At 36.9% G+C, this 7,462-nt stretch overlaps 1 non-coding gene across 1 annotated transcript; it reads left to right on the forward strand.

Annotated features, from left to right (window-relative positions):
* The first annotated feature begins 4,502 nt into the window (after nucleotides 1-4,502).
* Nucleotides 4,503-4,606, forward strand: LOC127742356 (small nucleolar RNA R71). The gene has a single exon (XR_008003545.1). It is a non-coding gene; the product is annotated as a small nucleolar RNA R71 (small nucleolar RNA).
* Nucleotides 4,607-7,462: the final 2,856 nt, after the last annotated feature.

The raw sequence follows: 7,462 nt of genomic DNA on the forward strand, positions 1-7,462 counted from the left end.
ATGGCCGAATGGCCAGCCCCCAATGTCTAAGATCGCATAAACTGATCAAAGATGTCTAATACAATAGTAAACTATCCTATTTATACTAGACTAGCTACTAGGGTTTATAGAAGTAAGTAATTGATGCATAAATCCACTTTCGGGACCCACTTGGTGTGTGCTTGGGCTGAGCTTGATCTATCCACGAGCTGAGGCTTCTCTTGGAGTTGAACGCCAATTTGTAACATGTTTTGGGTGTTCAACTCTGGTTCGTGATGTGTTTCTGGCGTTTGACTCCAGAATGCAGCATGAAACTGGCGTTGAGCGCCAGTTTACGTTGTCTAATTACGAATAAAGTATGGACTATTATATATTGATGGAAAGCTCTGGATGTCTACTATCCAACGCCATTGAAAGCGCTCCATTTGGAGTTCTGTAGCTCCAGAAAATCCATTTTGAGTGCAGGGAGGTCAGATTCCAACAGCATCAGCAGTCCTTTGTCAGCCTCCTATCAGAGTTTTGCTCAGGTCCCTCAATTTCAGCCAGAAATTACCTAAAATCACAGAAAAACACACAAACTCATAGTAAAGTCCAGAAATGTGAATTTAGCATAAAAACCAATGAAAACATCCCTAAAAGTAACTAGATCATACTAAAAATTACCTAAAAACAATGCCAAAAAGCGTATAAATTATCCGCTCATCACAACACCAAACTTAAATTGTTGCTTGTCTCCAAGCAACTGAAAATTAAATAGGATAAAAAGAAGAGAATATACTATAAATTCCAAAATATCAATGAATATTAGTTCTAATTAGATGAGCGGGACTTATAGCTTTTTTGTTTCTGAACAGTTTTGGCATCTCACTTCATCCTTTGAAGTTTAGAATGATTGGCTTCTCTTGGAACTCAGAGTTCAGATAGTGTTAATTGATTCTCCTAGTTAAGTATGTTGAGTCTTGAACACAGCTACTTATGAGTCTTGGCCGTGGCCCTAAGCATTTTGTTTTCCAGTATTACCACTCGATACATAAATACCACAGACACATGACTGGGTGAACCTTTTCTGATTGTGACTCAGCTTGTCTAGGGTCCCCAGTTAGAGGTGTCCAGAGCTCTTAAGCACACTCTTTTTACTTTGGATCACGACTTTAACCACTCAGTCTCAAGCTTTTCACTTGGACCTTCATGACACAAGCACATGGTAAGGGACAACTTGATTTAGCCGCTTAGGCTTGGATTTATTTCCTTGGGCCCTCCTATCCATTGATGCTCAAAGCCTTGGATCCTTTTTACCCTTGCCTTTTGGTTTTAAGGGCTATTGGCTTTTTCTACTTGCTTTTTCTTTTTCTTTCTATTTTTTTCGCCAATAATTTTTTTTCGCAAGCTTTTGTTTTTCACTGCTTTTTCTTGCTTCAAGAATCAATTTCATGATTTTTCAGATCATCAATAACATTTCTCTTTGTTCATCATTCTTTCAAGAGACAACAATTTTAACATTCATAAACAACAAGATAAAAAATATGCACTGTTTAAGCATTCATTCAGAAAATAAAAAGTATTGTCACCACATCAATATAATTAAACTAAATTCAAGGACAATTTTCGAAATTTATGTACTTCTTGTTCTTTTGAATTAAAAATATTTTTCATTTAAGAGAGGTGAAGGATTTATGGAATTTATTCATAGCTTTAAGACATAGTTACTAAATACTAATGATCATGAAGTAGAGACACAAAACATAGATGAACACATAACATAAAAAATCGAAAAACAGAAAAATAAGAACAAGGAATGAGTCCACCTTAGTGAGGGTGGCGCCTTCTTGAAGGACCAATGGTGCTTTTTGAGCTCCTCTATGTCTCTTCCTTGCCTTTGTTGCATGATCCCTAATGATTTTGGTGCTCTTATCCTTAGTTGCTCCCAATAATTGTGTGGAGGAAAATGTATTCCCTGAGATATCTCAGGGATCTCTTGATGAGGGAATTCCTCATGCTCTCTTGATATGCAGTCAAATGATCTATAACTGAGCTATGGACCCTTTGAGATGAATCTCTCCATCTCCCTTGACTCATAGGTGGAAGCAATTGTCTTCCCTTTTTCTTCTTCTTTTTTTTTGAGGTTTCTCTGGCCTTAGGTGCCATCAATGGTTATGAAAAAGCAAAAAGCTATGCTTTTACCACCCCAAACTTAGAATGTTACTCGCCCTCGAGCAAAAGAAGAAGGAATAGAAGAAGAAGAAGAAGATATGGAGGAGAGGGAGAGAGGTGGGTATTCGGCTATGTAGGGTGGGTTTGGGTGGTCAAGAGATGATGGATTGTGAGTAGTGAAGAGGTAATGGGGAAGAGAGATTGAGGTGATTGGTGAAGGGTTTTCGGGGAAGTGTGTTATAGGATTATTAGGAGGTAAGGTGAGAACTACCAGTTCAATTTGAAAGTTATAAACATACCGGATGGTTCAATAAAAAGCACTTGAAAACGAGCGACCATAATAAGAATATGGAGGGGTTGATCTTCCCAAGTGGAATTGGCTTTGTTTTAAGTGGGGTCCACAGATCCTGAGATGATCCTGTGGGGTCCACAGATCCTGAGGTGTCAAGGATTTACATCCCTGCACCAATTAGGCATGTAAAATGCCTTTCCATGCAATTCTGGCATTTAAACGCCGAAGTGATGCATGTTCTAGGCGTTCAACGCCCATGTGCAGCATATTTCTGGCGTTGAACGCCAGTTCCATGCTTGTTTCTGGCGTTCAGCGCCAGCTCTCCTCAGGGTGCATTCCTGGCGTTTGAATGCCGGGATGTTGCTTGTTTTTGGTGTTCAACGCCAGATCCATGCTCTGTTCTGGCGTTGAACACCAGCCAGATGCTCCTTACTGGCGGTTAAACACCAGTAAGTCCTTCCTCCAGGGTGTGATTTTTCTTCTGCTGTTTTTGATTCTGTTTTTAATTTTAATATTTTTTTCGTGACTCCACATGATCATGAACCTAATAAAACATAAAAGAACAATGAAAATAAAATAAAATTAGAGAAATAAAAATTGGGTTGCCTCCCAATAAGCACTTCTTTAATGTCAATAGCTTGACAGTGGGCTCTCATGGAGCCTCACAGGTGATCAGGTCAATGTTGTATAGTCCCAACGCCAAACTTAGAGTTTGGTTGTGGGGATTCAACACCAAACTTAGAGTTTGGTTGTGTCCTCCCAACACCAAACTTAGAGTTTGATTGTGGGGGCTCTGTTTGACTCTGTACTGAGAGAAGCTCTGCATGCTTACTCTCCCTTGTTACAAAAGGATAGCCGTGTGCCTTAAACATAAGGTAGTTCCCATTCAATTGAAGGACTAATTCTCCTCTGTTAACATCTATCACAGCTTCTGTTGTGGCTAGGAAAGGTCTTCCAAGGATGATGTATTCATCCTCCTCCTTCCTAGTGTCTAAGATTATGAAATCAGTAGGGATGTAGAGGCCTTTACTTATAATCCATAAGCTTGTTTTACTGACTTGTCTACCAATTATAATGAGAATAAGGCAGGATGTACCTCAATGATCCCCAGCTTCTCTATTGCAGAGAGTGGCATAAGATTTATGCCTGACCCTAGGTCACACAGAGCTTTTTTAAAGGTCATGGTGCCTATGGTACAGGGTGTTAAGAATTTGCCAGGATCTTGTTTCTTTTGAGGTAAAGTTTGCTGAACCCATGTATCTAGTTCACCAATGAGCAAGGGAGGTTCATCTTTCCAAGTCTCATTACCAAACAATTTGGCATTCAGCTTCATGATGGCTCCTATATATTGAGCAACTTGCTCTCCAGTTACATCTTCATCCTCTTCAGAGGAAGAATAGTTTTCAGAGCTCATGAATGGCAGAAGAAGATTTAATGGAATCTCTATGGTCTCTATATGAGCCTCAGATTCCTTTGGATACTCAATAGGGAACTCCTTCCTGCTTGAGAGACGTCCCAGGAGGTCTTCCTCACTAGGATTTTTGTCCTTCTCCTCCCTTGTGCATTCGGCCATATTGATTATATCAATGGCCTTGCACTCTCCTTTTGGATTCTCTTCTGTATTGCTTGGGAGAATACTGGGAGGAGTTTCAATGACTTTCTTACTCAGCTGGCCCACTTGTGCCTAAAAATTTCTAATGGAGGACCTTGTTTCATTCATGAAACTTAAAGTGGACTTAGATAGATCAGAGACTAAATTTGCTAAGTTAGAGGTATTTTGTTCATAATTCTCTGTCTGTTGCTGAGAAGATGATGGATAAGGCTTGACATTGCTGAGCCTATTTCTTCCACCATTATTAAAGCCTTGTTGAGGCTTGTGTTGATCCTTCCACCATTATTCACAGAATTCCTCTCAGAAGTGTACATGAACTGGTTATTTGCAACCATGTCAATAAGTTCTTGAGCTTCTGCAGGCGTTTTCTTTAGGTGAATGGGTCCACCTGCAGAATGGTCCAATGACATCTTAGAGAATTCAGATAGACCATAATAGAATATATCTATCATGGTCCATTCTGAAAACATGTCAGAAAGACATCTTTTGGTCATCTGTTTGTATCTTTCCCAAGCTTCATAGAGGGATTCACCATCTTTTTGTTTGAAGGTATGAACATCCACTCTAAGCTTGCTCAGCTTTTGAGAAGGAAAGAACTTAGCCAAGAAGACCATGACTAGCTTATCCCAGGAGTCCAGGCTATCTTTAGGTTGAGAGTCCAACCATGCCCTAGCTCTGTCTCTTACAGCAAAAGGGAAAAGCATGAGCTTGTAGACTTCAGGATCTACTCCATTAGTCTTAACAGTCTCACAGATCTGCAAGAACTCAGTTAAAAACTGGTAGGGATCTTCTGATGGAAGTCCATGAAACTTGCAGTTCTGTTGCATTAGAGCAACTAGTTGAGGTTTCAGCTCAAAATTGTTTGCTCCAATGGCAGGAATTAAGATGCTTCTTCCATCAAACTTGGACGTGGGTTTAGTAAAATCACCAAGAATCCTCCTTGCATTATTGTTGTTGGTTCAGCTTCCATCTCCTTCTCTTGTTCGAAAATTTCAGAAAGGTTGCCCCTGGATTGTTGTAATTTAGCTTCTCTTAGTTCCCTCTTCAGAGTCCTTTCAGGTTCAGGATCAGCTTCAACAAGAGTGCCTTTTTTCTTGTTCCTGCTCATATGAAAGAGAAGAGAAAAAGAAAAGGAAGAGGAATCCTGTATGTCACAGTAAAGAGGATCCTTATTATTAGTAGAAGAAGAAAGGAATAAAAGTGAAGAAGAACCCAAACATAAGGGTGAGGATAGAAGCAGTGATTGGAGATGAAGAGAGGTGAAGAGAAGTGTTAGTAAATAAATAAATAAATAGAAGAAGATGAGAGAGAGAGAATTCGAAAATTAATTTTGAAAAGTAGTTAATGATTTTCGAAAATAAAAGGGAAGATAAAATTAAAATTAAAATTTAAAACAATTAGTTAATTAAAAAGAATTTTTGAAAAAGAGATGAGATATTTTCGAAAATTAGAGAGAAAAAATAGTTAGGTGGTTTTGAAAAAGATAAGAAACAAACAAAAAGTCAAATAGTTAGTTGAAAAAGATTTGGAAATCAAATTTGAAAAGATAAGAAGATAAGAAGTTAGAAAAGATATTTTAAAATCAAATTTTTGAAAAAGATAAAATTTTGAAAAAGATATGATATAAAAGAAAAGATAAGATAAGATAGATTTAATTTTTAAGATTAAAATTAATTACTTGACTAACAAGAAACTAAAAGATAAGATTCTAGAATTTAAAGATTGAACCTTTCTTAACAAGAAATTAAAAAACTTCAAATTTTTGGACCAATCACATTAATTGTTAGCATATTTTTTGAAAATTTGAAATAAAATTAAGAAAAAGATTTTGAAAATAATTTTAAAATTTTCGAAAATAATAAGATAAAAATGAAAAAGATTTGATTTTTGAAAAAGATTTTGAAAAGATAAGATTTTTAAATTTGAAAATTTGACTTGACTTGTAAGAAACAACTAATTTTAAAATTTTTTGACTAAATCAACTCAAATTTTCGAAAATTATGAGAAAATTAAGGAAAAGATATTTTTTTGATTTTTTTGAATTTTTAATGATGAGAGAGAAAAACATAAAAATGACCCAAAACATGAAAATTTTGGATCAAAACACATGATGCATGCAAGAACACTATGAATGTCAAGATGAACACCAAGAACACTTTGAAGATCATGATGAACATCAAGAACATATTTTTGAAAAATTTTTTATGCAAAGAAAACATGCAAGACACCAAACTTAGAAATCTTTAATGCTTAGAAAATATGAATGCAAAGATGCACATGAAAAACAACAAAAGACACAAAACAAGAAATCATCAAGATCAAACAAGAAGACTTACCAAGAACAACTTGAAGATCATGAAGAACACCATGAGTGCATGAATTTTTCGAAAAAATGCAAGAACAATATGAATATGCAATTGACACCAAACTTAAAAATTGACTCAAGACTCAAACAAAAAACACAAAATATTTTTGGTTTTTATGATTTTATGATTTTTTTTGGTATTTTCTTTATTTATTTTCGAAAAAAAAGGAAAAAAAATTTTGAAAATTTTTTGAAAACAAAACAAAAAGAAAATTACCTAATCTGAGCAACAAGATGAACCGTCAGTTGTCCATACTCGAACAATCCCCGGAATTGGCGCCAAAAACTTGGAGCACAAAATTGTGATCATCAACAATGGCTCCAAAGACTTGGTGCTCTCAAACGTGAATCTCACTTTGTCACAACTCTGCACAACTAATCAGCAAGTGTACTGGGTCGTCCAAGTAATACCTTACGTGAGTAAGGGTCGATCCCACAGAGATTGTTGGTATGAAGCAAGCTATGGTCATCTTGTAAATCCCAGTCAGGCGGATTTAACTAATTCAAGAGATTATTGGTTTAAATATGATTAATAAAAATAATCAGAAAGTAAAGATAGAGTTACTCATGTAATCCAATGGTGGGAATTTCGGATAGGTGCATGGAGGTGCTGTGTTCCTTCTGAATCTCTGCTTTCCTGCTGCTTTCATCCAATCCTTCTTAATCCTTTCCATGGCAAGCTGTATGTAGGGCATCACCGTTGTCAATGGCTACATCCCATCCTCTCAGTGAAAATGGTCCAAATGCTCTGTCACAGCACGGCTAATCATCTGTCGGTTCTCAATCAGGTTGGAATAGAATCCCTTGATTCTTTTGTGTCTGTCACTAACGCCCAGCCTTCAGGAGTTTGAAGCTCGTCACAGTCATTCAATCCCGAAATCCTACTCAGAATATGGTGCACGAAATTGCAATCACACTTTTGCAATTCCGCACAACTAACCAGCAAGTGCACTGGGTCGTCCAAGTAATACCTTACGTGAGTAAGGGTCGATCCAACGGAGATTGTCGGCTTGAAGCAAGCTATGGTTATCTTGTAAATCTTAGTCAGGATATCAGAAATTAT

The sequence above is a fragment of the Arachis duranensis genome, chromosome 9, assembly GCF_000817695.3.
Source record: "Arachis duranensis cultivar V14167 chromosome 9, aradu.V14167.gnm2.J7QH, whole genome shotgun sequence".
Classification (NCBI taxonomy): domain Eukaryota; kingdom Viridiplantae; phylum Streptophyta; class Magnoliopsida; order Fabales; family Fabaceae; genus Arachis; species Arachis duranensis.